General features: G+C 39.5%; 1 pseudogene across 1 annotated transcript in view; it reads right to left on the reverse strand.

Annotated features, from left to right (window-relative positions):
- Positions 1–1,531: 1,531 nt before the first annotated feature.
- LOC311601204 (kelch-like protein 24) overlaps positions 1,532–16,962 on the reverse strand; it is a 71,022-nt pseudogene continuing 55,591 nt past the window's right edge. Inside the window, exons 2-3 of the transcript in view lie at positions 7,344–7,475; positions 1,532–3,186 (exon numbers count right to left, since the gene is read on the reverse strand). The product of the transcript in view is annotated as a kelch-like protein 24 (transcript). The remainder of the gene's footprint in view (positions 3,187–7,343; positions 7,476–16,962) is intronic.

A 16,962-nucleotide genomic window follows, 5' to 3' on the forward strand; every position in this document is an offset into this window, starting at 1 on the left:
TTATTTGGTTTGATGGTATTTAATTTCTTGAGTTCTTTATATATATTTTGGGTATCAGCTCCAAAATAAAAGATTTCTCTCAGAAGACTTGACTGCTTCTGGCCAGAGTGGCTCAGAGCTAACTTACAAACAAGTGGCCCCTCTAAGAATAGAGGCCTCTGCTGTAGGCTATTAAGGTAGCAATAGACATTCCTAGACTGGTAGCTGCTTACAAGGCAGGCAGGAGGTACTCAACAAAGCATTATCCTAGTAAAATCAACCCTGCTGGCATGGTATGGAGTAAACATATTCTTGTTTTCCTTACAGCAGTGTTACTACAAAACATATTTTTGTTTTCTTAAGATTTTTTTTGTTTTAAGTACATGTTTGCCTGTATGGATTTATGTGCACCATATGCATGTAAGGTGCCAGAGGGTGCTGGAGTCCCTGGAACTAGAATTATAGGCCTTTGTGAGCCACCTGATAGAGGTGGAAGCCAAACCCAGTTCTCTACAAGAACAGTAAGTGTTCTTAGATACTGAGCCATCTCTTCGGCTCCAATTTGGTTTCTTTTGATGCACCTTCCAGATCCTGGATATAGGTGTATAATACCATGCCTGGGTTACAGATCCTGGATACAGGTGTCTCTGGCTCTGTAAAAGGGGTTTCAACTTCTCTGTTAGTTTTAGGGGCAGAACATCTTTAGTAGATGCACAGATGATTCATTAAATACCCTGAGAACCAAAGTGGGTCACATTTTTTTCTCCGATAGATGTTTTAAATTTTTCCTTAGGGACTAATGTATAATTTAAATCTCCTACATAAGCTCACAAAAGTATTTAATATCAGAGAACAGTCTAGAGAGTCATAAAATTTGGTATTTTTTGGTAGCTGAATTGTCACTACATTTTTACAATTAAGAAAAAACAGAGTGCCAAAAAGTCTTCAAAATAAAATTAACCAGTATGAATAAGTCAGTGACAGAGATGTTTAAAACTCATTTCTTCCTCTCACAATGAATTCTAAACATTCTTGACATCAGGCAGTTCAACATAAATTAAGATTCAGTCATGCAATTTTCTCTACATAATTGAACAAAAAAAAGAGTAAGAAAGAAACAAACAAATATTCCTAAAAGACAGTACACAAATCCCAGGAGTTTAAAACTGGGTATTATTTCCTACCTGGCATAGCTTTATAAAAGATGCAAAAGTATATTCACAAGCCAAATCATTTTTTTAAGAGACAAGGTCTTATTGTGTAGTCCTTGCTTGCCTAGAACTTGTTATTTAGAGCAGGGTGGATTCAAACTCAGAAAAGTCCACCTGCCTTTGCCTTCTGGGTACTAGCATTAAAGGTATGGACTGGCCTGTCTTTAACCACCATTATTTTAACCCCCTCTGCCACCTCCAATTATAAGAAATGATTTATTACAGCTTCAAATCTTGCTTTTTAGGCAGAAAACAATCAGGATTACTTCTTTATTTCTTTTCATATATGGCATAAAAGAGATTCATTCTCACTTATTAGTTTTTAAAACTTTCCTCTTGGATTGGCGTGCCTTCTTGTGTGCTTACAGCATTTTCTCATTGTATCTATGAATACTTGCACAGCCATGATAGGACAATGGTCTGGGCATTGCAGCAACTCTTGTGATGATACTTGTCTCAGGATCGTAATAGAGAACAGTGTCTGTGGCTTCTCCATTTTCTCCTCTTCCACCCAGGATATAGATTTTATCATTACACACAGACATACCACAGTTTTCCTGTCTGCCTAATGTGTTTTGAACATGCATCCAGTAGTCTTTAACTGGATCATAACAATAGACTGCTGTGGTTAGTCCTCCAGCAACGTAGATCAGGTTGTTTAAAGACACAGCCATTATGAACCTCTTGGCGACTGGGAGAGGTGCACGAAGTAGCCATGAATTGGTTTCTGGATCATAACACTGAACCTTATCAGAAGAAGTAGTATCCTCAGGTCCTCCACCAATCATAAACAACTTTGCTACACAGCTGGTCACTGCAGGGGAGCTCATTGCTTCCTTAAGTGGAGCAACTTCTGCCCAGCGATTTGAAAAGTGTCATAACACTCGACACTTCTAAGTTTGTTTTGCCCATCATAGCCTCCAACAGCATACACTTTTACAAGAAAGACCGCCATCTTGTGATGCCACCTGCCCTTATTTAGAGAGGCAACTCTGATCCAGATATTTAACTGTGATTTATAAATCCATACATCTCAGCTGTAGATTCTTCCACCTGAAATGAGAATATCATTCTTTAGTGCACAGACGGCATATTCTGATTTGGTAAATAGTGGAAGCTTCGCCAGGGACGTCCATTCCTCTGTTGCTGGATCATAGCACACAGTGAATAGGTTATTAAATCTTCCGACTTGTTCACCTCTTCCAACGACAACTGTCACCTCTGAGTAGCCAGTAGACCTGCGTGGCCTAGTCCTTGGGGACCTCATCTCATTGCCGTATATGTGATACCTTCTTGCTTCCTGTAGGAGCTGGTAACATTCCGGGGAATTCTGGATCAACTCGTCCACCTCAACTGTCTGAAGAAAGAAGCTGCGATGCAAGAGAGGGAGCCTGACGCGGGTCAGGACCTCGTGTAACAGTGGTCTTCGAAGATGGACAGCTTGGTAGACCCAGCGCATGGCAGCCTCGAAAGCCACCTCTTCTTTCTGAATCACAAGGTCATCACTGCGGATGTAATCAATAAGTTCATCTTTGTCAAGTTCAAGAAACTCCTCGTGCTGGGACACATCCTCGAAAGTCTGTAATGCCATGGCCTTACATTTTCTGAGGAGATTCTCGAGCAGGTGGGTGTCAGCAAAACGCTGGATTCCTAAGCAATTGCAGGGATAGAGCTGCGCCTCTAAGAAGGCCGCACAAGCGTCACAGAGAGCACTAATCTGAAATAGGCTGGAGGACTCGAAGAGAAACTGAACTTTCTCTGTTGTGATCTCCACCTTCCCGGTATATAGATACTGCAAAACACATTCCATAGCTTCAGCTAAAATGCCTTTGATCTCGACCAGCATTTTTCGGCTCTCCCTATGGTCGTTGCAAAACATGAAGTAGTTGCAACAGCCTGAGAGAACAGCTCATTGGCACGGGAACTCTTTTCCTTCCACACGGATGGTAACATCTGTGAACAAGCAGCTGTCTCGGAACTCATTAAATATCTGGTGCTAAAAAGAGGGCAGCAGCAGAGGTTAGAGGTGAACAGCAGAGTTGTACAGAGGGATGGAATCACACCACACAACAGACACACTTAAGAGGTTTAATAAGGGGGTCCAGAGACTGTCTCTGGAGATGCATGTGGGGGGAAGGGAGAGAGGGAGGAGGGAGAGAGAGAGAGGTAAAGAGGTAAAGGCAGAGAGATAGAGAAGTAGAGAGAGGGGTAGAGAGAGAGAGCGCCACATCGAGGGTGTCTTTTATATGGCCCAGGGCAGGGCAACACACCGTGGCAGCTAAGCAGTGACATCATAGGTAGGCAGACTAAAGCAGATTCCTAACATTCCTACCTTTTCCTATATTTAAAAATGAGGAACGTTGGATTGTTTTTATATAAGGCAAGTTAAAGTATATAAATGTAGGTAGTGGAGAAAAGAGATAGAAAAAAGGCAATAGCAACAAAATGTCCAAATTATATCGTGAAGAGTAAGGAAAAGTTCTGTCCTGAAATTTCAAGGTAGAGGGCAGGCTATGTCAGCCATGTCCTGTAGCAGATAGAGACTGAGGAGTTTTTGGGGAACCTGGAGTACACCATTTCAGCCTTTTGTAAATGGATGAGGAGTGAAGTAATCATTTTAACTATTTCCTGCTGACAGTAGGGCAGTGATAGGGGATTTAAAAGGCTGAAATGTTGACCATGTTCTGGAAGAACAGGCTCTTGGATTTGTTTTCCAGGATCTGAGAACATCTGTAGCTGGGAAAGGCAATGCAGGTCCAGCTAAGAGGAACAATGCAGGTCCAGCTGGCACAATTTCTGAGGTTGGATGGGCACACTTGTGGGTAGCTGTTTTGACTATGTCCCACATGTAGTAGGTCTGGCAGGATACTGGAACATATATGTGGGCAGAAGACAAAGTTAGTAGGTCAGGGAGAAATTTTTCTTTAGGTGTACATTTGAAACTCTTCGGAGAGCAAAGAGAAAAGGCTTAAGACAATGATGATACTTTTTGAGAATTTTGGGAGAGCAAAGAAAAAGTCTAGATATGGGCGCTTCCTTCCAGTTACCCAATTATTGGCAATAATTAAAACAGTTTAGTTTTGGCAATGTCCAAGTTTGGTTGCAGGGGCATGTAAACCTTAAGGCGAATATTCCCAAAGGTGTGTCAGGAAAAACGGATGATTTGATGTTTCCCATGGGGAGGTGAGGTCAGTAAACCATCAGGGTGTCCCCCAAAATGGTTAGTGACCCAAGGTACTGGTGCAGACCAGTTAGTAGCTCGTCAGCACTAACTAGTGACCAACAGCCTAACTCAGTAGATGAGTTGGCCACAGAAATGTAGCTATGAGTGCACTCAAATTTTTCAGCAGCTGTCACAGAACAGCAGAGAGAGCTACATCAGGAAACTCACCTGATGGGGATGAGCCTAGTTGAGGGTTAGCAAAGAGGACCAGGGTGTGCCCAGCTCACAGTCAATCAGAGAGGGCTAGCAAACTCTCTAAGTAGAGGGAAGTGTTTTTGTGACTAGGGAGGGAGAATTTAGCTCCTGTTGGGTGTAGAAAGTTGACAATCAGGTAGCTAGGGAAAGGGGAGTCCCAAAACCAGGGAAAAGGAGAAGGAACCTCACCCTTAGGTAAGAAACTTAGGCTTTGGATTGTATTACTTATCTGGACTCCATTTGACCTGAGAGATGGATTTTTTTGTAAGTTACAAGAATATCATCACTGTTTGAAATCTGCAGTGAAATATACATTGTTAGACATGAACAATTTTTAGGAAAAGGGCAGTAGACATATATAGCATAGTATAGGCTTGGGGAAAGAACTTTGTGTTAAGAGCACAAATACTCTGAGATGAGGTTAGGGAATGCAGAAGCCCTTTTGGCCTCTGTGGAACAGAACACAAAAGGAAATTTAAAATCATGGAACTATGGTAGGATCATAGTGGAATGATTTACCAGAATTAGATTAATAAATCAGAGCTCCATTGATCAGTCTCAATACTTTGAGCAGTTAATACAACCGCATAGTAACAAGAAGAAATAAAGCATTTGTTGACCTTCATAACTTACATTTACCAACCTAAAACACATTTTAAAAACACCTTTTTGGACCCTTTAAGCAATAGGTGAAATTGACAGTTAAAGTTTGGTCTCCTGCATATGAAGAGGCTGGGAAGGTACCTGAAGTCTCCAAATATAGAAGCTGACAATGTGACAATGTAACCCGAGTATATGGACCTGTACCATTACCCTAGATGGCGAGGCTGCTGAATTTAAGCGCAATCTGTACTTAGCCAGGTCAAGGAGCTTGAAGGCTAGACACGGCCACAGCTCTTGTGCTGGTTGAACCTCCAGCGACTAGGCACAGAGAACAAGACAGTATGTGAGCAGTGACATCCACAGGCCAAATTTGTTAACAGGCTAGGCAGTGGGGCCAGTGTCCCATTCTGATTGTAGCACCTGTGAGACTGATGTCTCATTTTGTCTATATCTGAAACAATTCCCTACCAGAACTGACTCAAGCTGGACCCCTGCAGGAAGGGGTGTTGCAGACCTCTATTTTTTCTCAGGGGTGGTGGCTAAGACGTGGAGTATAGTTTGTTATAACAGAGCCTGTTGGGAAGGCTCCTTTAGTCTTTTAAAGATTTTTTTTTTACCAGTTCTTATATGGGGCTTAGGATACATACTCAGCCTTTTAATTGAAATGGCAATGAGACCACAGTCTTATATATTTTAAGAATATCTAAATAGACAACTTTGTTTATAGTTTATCTCTCAAGTTGGAACATTAAAAAAAAAGTACAGTCCAAAAATACAGTCCATTAAAAAGAACAGAATGGTTATTGTATAACCGATAATATCACCTTTAGAACTGTAGGCCAAACATGGTTTAAGGCAATGATTGAAAATCTAATTTTGTAAACAAGTGAATGTTAATACAGTAGAACATTATAGAATAACTTAAAAAACTGTATCAAACCCGTTAGCCAGGAAGCCTGTAGTTGAATCTAGATTGGCTGATAGAAGAAACAGCATTTATTTACTTGTCTAGGAATCAGGAAAAGCATAAATTAAAACAGAGTCAATAAACAATTGTATAACCCAATAAATAATCACATGATTGTTTTGAGGGGGGTGTCAAAAGGCAGGTGTAATAAACAGCAAAGCTGGGCTGATCTGCTGAGCATATCTACTGAATTGCGGGCATAACTGCAATGGGAAGGGGGTGGGGCCAGAGCCCTTAACAAAGATGGTGGCTAAACATCCAATCCTTAGAAAAGGTAACCACGTGGTTGCCCATAACAAAGATGGCGACAAGTCATGTGGCTAGCGTGGGAGACCAAGGGTCTTGAACAGCGGGCAAATTTAAAATGATAGTAGGCTGTGAGGAGTGGGGCACGGTTCCCTAGAAGGCCGTAAAGTGGCTCTGTCATCCAGGAAGCACAGTTGAGGCAGCAGGTGCGGGCTTACTGTCCTGTCCTTACTGGGGTTTGGGACAGCGGCACAGTGGAACAACACGACTAGCTGGATTGTAACTGGTGGAACAAAAGTGGCTGGCGAGGTCACTGAACCAAGAAAGGATCAGCAGGGTCCACCCCTTTGGGCCTTGGAATAAAAACAGACTGTCTGAAGTTACAGGCATGTATTCCGGGGGACTTGGTGTCCAGTCAGAGGAAAGATGCGTGCAGTAATCCAGAAATCTAAGACAGATGGAGCCCATGGGTGGAGGTCAGCGAAGAGGACCAGGGCGTCCCTTGCTCCCAGTCAATTAGAGAGGGCCAGCGTTTATGCCCAGTAAAGGGAAAAAAAAATCACCAAGTAGCCAGTGTGTGAGGAGGCTGGAATCAGGATTCAGGAGTGGATCTGTAAGCGGGTGGGCAAGCAGGTCCGTCATGGAAAGAGAGGATTCTAGTGGTTTTTACTGGGTAATCTGGTAAGGATCACCCCTAATCACCAACAGAGGGGCCTCCCCGATGTTGGGCGCCAAATGTTAAAAAGTGAGCGGCAGAGGTTAGAGATGAACGGCGGAGCTGTACAGAAAGAGAGAGAGAAAGAGAGAGAGAGAGAGAGAGAGAGAGAGAGAGAGAGAGAGAGAGAGAGAGAGAGAGAGAGAGGAGAGAGAGAGAGGAGAGAGAGAGAGAGAGAGAGAGAGAGAGAGAGAGAGAGAGAGAGAGAGAGAGAGAGAGAGAGAGAGAGAGAGAGAAGGCGAAATACTCATGACCTGTCAGAGCTTTAGGGTCCATTTCAAACACTTTAAGCTTAGTTGCTGGGGAATCATGCACCCCAAGATCTTCTCTGCTTAGCTACATCCCAATAAATTAGTACCATTTTTACATCAGTTGACTATATAATTGTTGAGAAATGTCTCCTTAGGGATCCTCTTTAGATGGCTTCTCAGCATTTGCTTGACCAAAGCCCTAGGCAAAATACTTGTGTTGTTTAAATTTCCACACCTCTAGGCGAATGCTGGAAGCTGCACAAGAGCAGCGACCCTGTGATCTCGGTGGTCTCTGCTGTGTGTGTGTGTGGGGGGGGTGCCCTCCTAGAGCCACTAATCCCAGCCACTGCCCTAATGTTTTTCTTAATCTCTTTGTTGAGATCTGAAGTTTTTATTGTAGAGATCTTTCACCTCCTTGATTAGATTTATTTCAATGTATTTTATTGTCTTTGATGTTATCGTAACTGGGAGAGTTTCATGATCTTTTTCTCAATGTGTTTGTTGGTAGTGTATAGAGAGACTACTGATTTTCCAAACTTGATTTGATTTTGATAGGATTGATAAAATTTTCTCTATTTTTTGTAAAATGTCTGTGGGTTTCTCATATACAGCTGAAAGTGTTTATTGGTTGTAGGAGCTTCTCAATGGAACTTTAGGGTCACTTATGTATACACTTATATCATCTGCAGAAAAAGATACTTTGACAACTTTCTTTCTTATTTACATGTTTGATCTCTTTCATGTGTCTAATTGCACCAGAGAAGACTGGTAGGTAGAGAATGAACAACCTTGTCTTATTCCTAACTTTAGTGAAACTGCTTTAAGTTTCTCTCCTTTAGATTGCTGTGAGTATGGATTTTCTATAGTCACCTCTATTATTTTGAAGCATGTTCTTTGTATCTCTAGTCTTTTCAGTACTTTTGTTTTATGTTTTGTTTTTGGCTTTTAATACTTTTTATTGTTATTATATAGGTCATTTATTGTGTACTAGCTTAAGGACTTTTCTGAAAATTTTAATCCCAAGTACATAACATAATATATACATGCTCATTTACCCTTGAAACTATTATATTTGTATTTTAATTTTTCCATGAGTAATTTTGCTGTTATCTCAATGACCAAATTTAAATTTTACCCCTATATTAACTCTTCTTGATGCGTTTCTGACACTTAAACCATTGTGCCAAGCCACATGTATGGCATACATTAATAATCCTAGCAGTTAGGAGGTGGAAGCAGGAAGATCAGGAGGTTAAGCCAAGCCTCCATTCAACACAACACCCAGCCTCATAAAGCAAAACAAAACAAATAAATAAACAAAAACCAAGCAACAGACTAACCCAAGAAACAAACCCGTAGTGTCAAAGATCATTCAACTGTCTTCATGGTTTCCTCAAAGTTGATGTTTTGTTTTTCACTCAGGTGTTTCTTTTTTCTTTATTTTTTTCGCCAATTTAAAAAAGATTGTTCACTTTACATCCCAGCTGTAGCTCCCTCCCTCGTTGTCTCCCTATCCCACCCTCACTACTTTGTACCCATTCCTTCCCTCCTTCCCCTAGTCCTGAGAAAGAGAGAGAGAGAGAAGAGAGAGAGAGAGAGAGAGAGAGAGAGAGAGAGAGAGAGAGAGAGAGAGAGAGAGAGAGAGAGCGAGAGAGCCCTCCTCCTGTAACATCTGACCTCTACCTATCAAGTTCCTCAGGACTGCCTGCATCCCCTTCCTCTGTGGCCTGGCAAGTTCGCCCTGCAAAGAGGAAGTGATCCACGTGGAGTGATCTGTGGAGACCAGAGTCCATATCAGAAGTAGCTCTACTCTCCATATTATGGGACCCAAAAGGAGATTGTGTTGCCTGTGTACTATATCTGAATAGAGGGTCTAGGTCCTCACTATGCATGGTCCTTGGTTGATACATCAGTAGCTGCAGTATCCCCCTCTTCTGCCAGGATATGTTGGCTCCATCTGTCTCCTTGTGGAGCTACTGTCACCTCCAGGTCCTTCTATTCTCCAGCTATTCAATAAGACTCCCTGCATGCTCCACCCAAACTACGGCTGTGAGTCTCAGCATCGGCTTGGATCCCCTGCTGGGTGGAGTCTTTCAGAGGACCTCTATGGTAGGCTCCTGTCATCCTGTTGCTTCTCTTTAATAGTTACAGGTGTCTATTCTATTTGTCATTCTGAATGAGAATTAAGCATGCTCCCTAGGGTTATCCATGTTATTTAGTTTTTTTAAAGGTCTGTGTATTGCAGTGTGGATATTTAGTCTTATGTGCCCAATATCCATATATAAGTGAGTATATACCATGCCTGGCTTTCTGGGTCTGGGTCATCTCACTCAGGATGATCTTTGCTAGTTCCACCCATTTGCCTGCAGATTTCAAGAATTCCTTGTTTTTTAATAGCTGAGTAGTATTCCATTGTGTAACTGTACCACAGTTTCCTTATTCATTCTTCAGTTGAGGGACATCTAGGTTGTTTCCTGATTCTGGCTATTAAGAATAAAGCTGCTATGATCATAGCTGAGCAAATGTCCTTGTTGTATGGTGGAGCATCTTTTGGGTATATTACCAGGATTGGTATGACTGGATCCTGAGGCAGAGTTATTTCCGATTTCCTGACAAAACACCAGACTGATTTCAAAAGTGGTTGTACAAATTTGAACTCCCATCAGCAATGAGGGAGTGTTTCCCTTTCTCCACATCTTTGTCAGCATGTGCTGTCACTTGAGATTTTATCTTAGCCATTCAGACAGGTATAAGAATCTCAGAGTCTTTTGTATTCGCATTTCTCTGATAACTAGGGATGTTGAACATTTCTTTAAATGTTTTCCAACCATTTCATATTCCTCTGTTGAGAATTCTGTTTATCTGTGTTTCCCATCTTTTAAATTGGGTTATTTAGTTTAGTGGTGTTTAATTTCTTGAATTCTTTATATGTTTTGGATATTAGTCCTTTGTTGGATGTAGGTTTGGTGAAGATATTTTCCCAGTCTGTAGGCTGCCATTTTGTTGTGTTGACAGCGTCCTTTGCCTTACAGAAGCTATTCAGTTTCTTGAAGTCCCATTTATTAATGATTGATCTCAGAGCTTGAGCTGTTGGCGTTCTGTTCAGGAAGTTGTCTTCTGTGCGAATGAGTTCAAAGCTCTTCAATACTTTTCTTCCAACAGATTTAGTGTGTCTGGATTTATGTTGATGTCTTTGTTCCACTTGGACATGAGTTTTGTGCAGATTGATACTTGTGAATTTATTTGTATTCTACATGTTGACATCCAGTTAGATCAGCACCATTTATTGAAGATACTTTCCTTTTTCCATTGTGTATTTCTGGCTTCTTCATCAAAAACTGGTTTCTATAGAGTATGGATTTACATCTGGGTCTCTGATTCTATTCCAATCTGTATGATTATTTTTGGCCAAATACCATGAGAATTTTAGTACTATACCTCTGTTGTGGACCTTGAAATCAGAGATGGCAGTACCTCTAGAAGTTTTTATTATACAGGACTGTTTTTAATTTATTCAGGGCTTATTTTGTTGTTGTTATAGTTGTTATTTTCTCATATGAAGTTGAGTTGTGTTCTTTCAAGGTCTGTAAAGAACTGTGTTGGGATTTTGATAGTGATTCAGTTGAATTTGTAGATTTCTTTTGATAAGATGACCATTTTTACTATATTGATCTGACCCACCCATGAGCATGGTAGGTCTTTCTACCTTCAGATATTGTATTCAATTTATTTCTTCAAAGACTTGAAGTTTTTTTTTTTATCATACTAGTCTCTTGGTTAGAGTTACCTAGGATATTTTATATTATTTGAGGCAATTGTGAAAAGTATTGTTTCACTGGCTTCTTTTTCATCTCATCTCATTTATCATTTGTATATAGGAGGACAACTGATATTTTTGAATTAGTCTTGTATCCAGCCCCTTTGCTGAAAGTATTTATCAGCCTTAGCTGTTCCTTGGTGGAATTTTAGGGTCACTCATATATACTATTATATCATTTGTAGTTTGTGATACTTGGATTTCTTCTCTTTTAATTTGTATCCCCTTGATCTTCAGTTGTCTTATTGCTATAACTAAAACTTGAAGTACCCTAGTGGATCACACCTTTAATCCCAGCACTAGGAAGGCAGAAGTAGATGGATCTCTGTGAGTTCAAGGCCATCTTGGTCTACAAAGTGAGTCCAGGACAGCCAGAACTATAAGAGAAACCTGTCTTGGAGAGAAAAAAAACTTGACATACTACATTGGATAGATATGGGGAGAGTGGACAACCTTCTTTTTCTCCTGATTGTTGTGGAATTGCTTTTAATTTCTCTTTACTTAACTTGATGTTGACTATAGGCTTACTGTAAATTGTCCTTACTATGTTTAGGTATGTCCCTTGTATACCTAATATCTCCAGGATTTTTATGGTGAATGTGTGTTAGATTTTGTCAAGGGCTTTTTTGGTATCTAATGAGATGATGATGTGTGGTTTTTTCCAGTTTATTTATATGGTGGATTACATCGACTTATTTTCATATATTGAACCGTTCCTCCATGTCTGGAATGAAGCCCAGTTGATCAAGTGGTAGATTTTGTTGTTGCATCTGTATTCTTGTATTTGATTTGCAAATATTTATTGAGTATTTTTGCATATGTGCTCTTAAGAAAAATTGGTCTGTAATTCTCTTTCTCTGTTGAATCTGTGTGGCTTAGGTATTAGAGTGACTTTGTACTCATAAAATGAATTTGGCAGTGTTCATTTCTATTTTGTGGAATAATTTGAGAGCTATTGGCATTAACACCTCCTTGAAAATATTCTATTTTTAAATATATTTTATTAATTTATTCATATTACATCTCAATTGTTATCCCATCCCTTGTATCCTCCCATTCCTCCCTCCCTCCTGCTTTCCCCTTACTCCTCTCCCCTATGCTTGTGACTGAGGGGGACTTCCTCCCTCTGTATATGCTCATACTAAAACTGTCTGACTGCTTCTATTTTAGTAGGGGTAAGTAGTATGTACTGGAAAATTATCCATTTCTTTTAGACTTTCCAATTTAGCAGAATACAGAGTTTTAAAGCATGGTTTTGTGATTTTCTGGATTTCCTTGGTGTCTGTTTTTATGTCTTCTTTTTCATTTCTGATTTTTTAATTTTCATATTCTCTTTCCAGTTTTTAGTAAATTTGGAGAAGGGTTTGTCTATCATGTCAATTTTTTTTATCAAAGAACCAATTCTTTGTTTCCTTAATTTTTGTACTGTTCTATTTGCTTCTATTTTATTGATGTCAGCCCCCAATTTTATTATTTCCTGCCATCTCCTATTTCCTGTGTTTACATCTTTTTATTCTAGAGCTTTCGGCTGTGCTGTTAAATTCCTAGTGTGAGATCTCTTAGACTTTTTATGGAGGCACCTAGTTCTGTAAACTTTTCTCTTAGCACCGCTCTCATTGTGTCCCATAAATTTGAGTATGTTGTGTATTCATTTTCATTGAATTCTTGAAAGTCTTTAATTCCTTTATTTTTCTGTATTGACCCATTTTTTTCATTCAGAAGTGAGTTGCTCAGTTTCCAGGAGTTTATAAGCTTTCTGTTGTTTCTGTTATTGATATCCAACTTTAATCTATGTTCATCTGATAGAATGCAGGACATTATTTCCATTTTCTGTATCTACTGAGACTTTTTTTTTTTTTACCATGAGTGTAGTCAATTTTGGAGAAATTTCTGTGAGGTTCTGAGAAGGTATATTCTTTTGTATTTGGGTGGAATATTCTATAAATATCTGTTAGGGTCACTTAGCTTATAACATCAGTTCACTCTAGATTTCTTTTGTTGAGTTTTTGTCTATATGACCTGTTCATTTCTGAGAATAGGGAATTGAAGTCTCCCACTATGAGTGTGTGAGGGTCAATATGTGACTTAAGCTGTCATAGTATTTCTTTTACAAAAGTGTTGCCTTTATGTTTGGGGCACAGGTTTTAAGAATTGAAGTGTCATCTTCATTGATTTTTCCTTTGATAGTATATAGTGTCTTTCCCCATTTCTTTTGATTAATTTTGGTTTGAAGCCTACTTGCTAGATATTAAATTGGCTACACCAACTTGCTTCTTATGTCCATTTAATTTGAATATCTTTACCCGTTCATTTACCCTGAGATAATGTCTGTCCTTGATGTTGAAGTGTGTTTATTGCAGAAGGGTAGATCCTATTTTGCATTCTTTCTGTTAGCTTGTGTCTTTTTATTGAGAAAGTGAGTTTATTGATGTTAAGAGATATAATGTATGCTTGTATTCATTTCCTGTGTTTTCTTGGATGTAGTTAACTTTTTTGGGGTTGGACTTTTCCTTCTAGTACCTTCTAGTAGGGCTGGATTTGTGGATACGTTTTGTTTAAATTTGACCTTATCATAAAATAGCTTGTTTTTTTTCATCTATGGTGATTGAAAGTTTTACTGTGTGTAGTAGTCTGGGATGGCATCTATGGTATCTTCAAGTCTTCAACACATTTGTCCACATACTTTTGGCCTTTATAATCTCCACTGAGATATCAGGTGTAATTCTAATAGAGCTTCATTTTTTTGTCACTTGGTTTTTTCCCCTACAGCTCTTAATATTTTTCTTTGTTCCACATGCTTAGTGTTTTGATTATTATGTGATGAGGGAACTTTCTTTTCTAGTCCATATTTTTGGTGTTCTGAATTCTTCTTGTACCTTTATGGGCATCATCTTTAGGTTAGAAAATTTTTCTTCTGTGATTTTGTTGAAAACACTCCCTGGGCCTTTGATCTGATATTCTTCTCCTTCCTCTCTTTCTTTTCTTTTTTGTTATTGTTGTTTGTTTTTTGTTTTTGTTTTTGTTTTTCAAGACAGAGTTTCTATGTGTAGCCTTGAAGCCAGGCTGGCTTCAGACTCATAGTGATCTGCCTGCCTCTGCCTCCCAAATGCTGGGATTAAAGGTGTGGGCCACCACTCCCGGCTTTTTTTTTTTTTTAATATTAAAAAACTTAAATTAAATTTTTTTATTTTTATATTTTTTTATTTTTATTTTTCTATATTTCTATTCTTTGTAGGGTTAATCTCTTCATATTCTCCTAGTTTTCCTAGCAATTTTGGGTCAGGAATTTTTTACATTTAACATATTCTTTCATTGCTTTATTCAAATTTTCTATCATTTCTTCAATGCCAGAAATTCTCTTTTCTATCTCCTGTATTCTCTTGGTGAAGCTTGCCTCCGTAGTTCCTGTTAATTTTCTGAATGTTTAATTTCCAGAAATTCATCAGTTCATATTTTTTCATTGTTTCTATTTTCATCTTTCAACTGTTTGTATTTTCTTAGATTTTTTGTGATATTTATTCATATCCTCCAATTGTTCATTTGTGTTTTACTGGCTTTCTTCAACAGATTTATTCATTTACTCTTTAAGGATCTCTATCATCTTTATATAGTTGATTTTAAGGTCCTGTGCTTCAACTTTGTTGGAATATTCAGGACCTGCTGTGGTGTGATACTTGGGCTCAGGTGAAGACACATTACCCTTACTGCTAATTTTTTAATATTTTCTAATATAGTCACATCATATTCCGATAGTCACCTCCTTGCTCATATCCTCTGATCCCACTCTCCCTCCCTATTCACCACTGATATTCCTCTGAAAGGGGGACCCTTCACCCCTACCATCTCACCCCAGCCCATCAGGTCTAGGATAGCCTGCGTCTTCTTCCTCTGTGACCCCAAAATTGCCACCCCACCTAGGGGAAGTAATCAAATCTTGGGCACCAGAGTCTATGTCAGAGGTAATCCATGCCCCCCCCCTTACTACAGGATCCATGTGGAGAATGAGCTGTCCATTGGCTACATCTGAACAGGGGGTCTAAGATCTCTGTATGCATTTTCCTTGGTTGGTGTATCCATTTTTGCAGGATCCCCTGGGTACAGGTTTGTTGGTTTTGATGGTTTCCTTGTAGAGCTCCTGTCCCCTCTGGGCCCTTCTATCCCCTCAGTCTTTTCATAGTCATCTCAGTGCTCTGCCAAGAGTCTTAGCATCTATTTTGACTTCCTGCTTGATGGAGTCATTCAGAGGGCATCTATCTTGGGCTAATAGCCACTTATAAGTGAGTATATACCATGCGTGTCTTTCTGGGTCAGGGTTACCTCAGTCAGGGTGATCTTTTCTAGTTTTATCCAATTGCCTCTAAAGTTCATGATTTACTTGTTTTTAATAGCTAAGTACTATTCCATTGTGTAAAAGTTTCACAGTTTCTTTATCCATTCTTCGGTTGAGGGACATCTAGGTTATTTCCAGATTCTGGCTATTAGGAATAAAGCTGCTATGAACATAGTTGAGCAAATGTCCTTGTAGTATATCTTTCGGGTATATGCCCAGGAGTGGTATAGGTGGGTCTCGAGGTAAAGTTTTTCCAGTTTTCTGAAAAAGCACCAGATTGATTTCCAAAGAGGTTGTATAATTTTCCACTCCACCAGCAATGGAGGAGTGTTCCCCTTTCTCCACATCCTCTCCAGCATGTGTTGTCACTTGAGTTTTTTTTTATCTTAATCATTCTAACTGGTGTAAGATGGAATCTCAGAGTCATTTTGATTTGCATGTCACAGATGACTAAGGATGCTGAGCATTTCTTTAAGTGCTTTTTGATCATTTGATATCCCTCTTTTGAGAATTCTCTGTTTAGCCCTGTACCCCATTTTTGAATTGGATTATTTGGTTTGTTGGTGTTTAGTTTCTAGCTTAGTTCTTTATATTTTTTTTTATATTGGCCCTTTGTTGGATGTAGGGTTGGTGAAGATATTTTCCAAGTCTGTAGGCTGTCGTTGTGTTTTATTGTTGGTGTACTTTGCTTTACAGAAGTGTTTCAGTTTCACAAGGTACCATTTATTAATTGTTGATCTTACAACCTGAGATGTTGATGTTCAGGAAGTTGTTTCCTGTGCCAATGAATTCAAGGCTCTTCCACACTTTTTATTCCATCAGATTTAGTGTGTCTGTTTTTATGTTAAGGTCTTTAATCCACTTGGACTTTAGTTTTATACAGGGTGATAAATGTAGCTCTATTTGCATTTTCTACATGCAGACTTCCAGTTGTTGGAATCTAGGCATCCATGTTTGGTGTGATTTGATCAAGGTGCTAATTTCTGGGTTTGACTTTGTTGGGTATGTGTTTTGTTTCTTGGTTTCTTTTCTCTCTCTGGATCCTCACAGACTTTTGGCTATGTATGTTTCCTGTTTACTTGCTTGTTTGGCTGGTGTGTTCTTGAGAATTGCTTACTGGTGTTGGAAGCTGAGAGAATGAGAGGTCATAGGGAAATTCTTTGTTGCATTTGAGGGATGACCTTGAGGATTGGTTATAGGGAGCATAGAGAGTGGGAAAGGTCCATGGAGTCACCTTCCTGGCATTGTGTCAAGAGTATACTGTGGTTGAGCAGGGGGTTTTCACCAGAGTGGGGGCCTAGGACACAATGATGAAGTGGGGAATGAAGGCTTGTGGAATCCCCAGAATGCATAGACCAGGCCAGGAGTGGCTGCAACTGGTGTCTTTATGCAGTCCTAGGGGCAACCCTGAGGCTTGTTTCTAGG

Source organism: Acomys minous, assembly GCF_964271855.1.
Source record: "Acomys minous genome assembly, chromosome: 7".
Lineage (NCBI taxonomy): Eukaryota > Metazoa > Chordata > Mammalia > Rodentia > Muridae > Acomys > Acomys minous.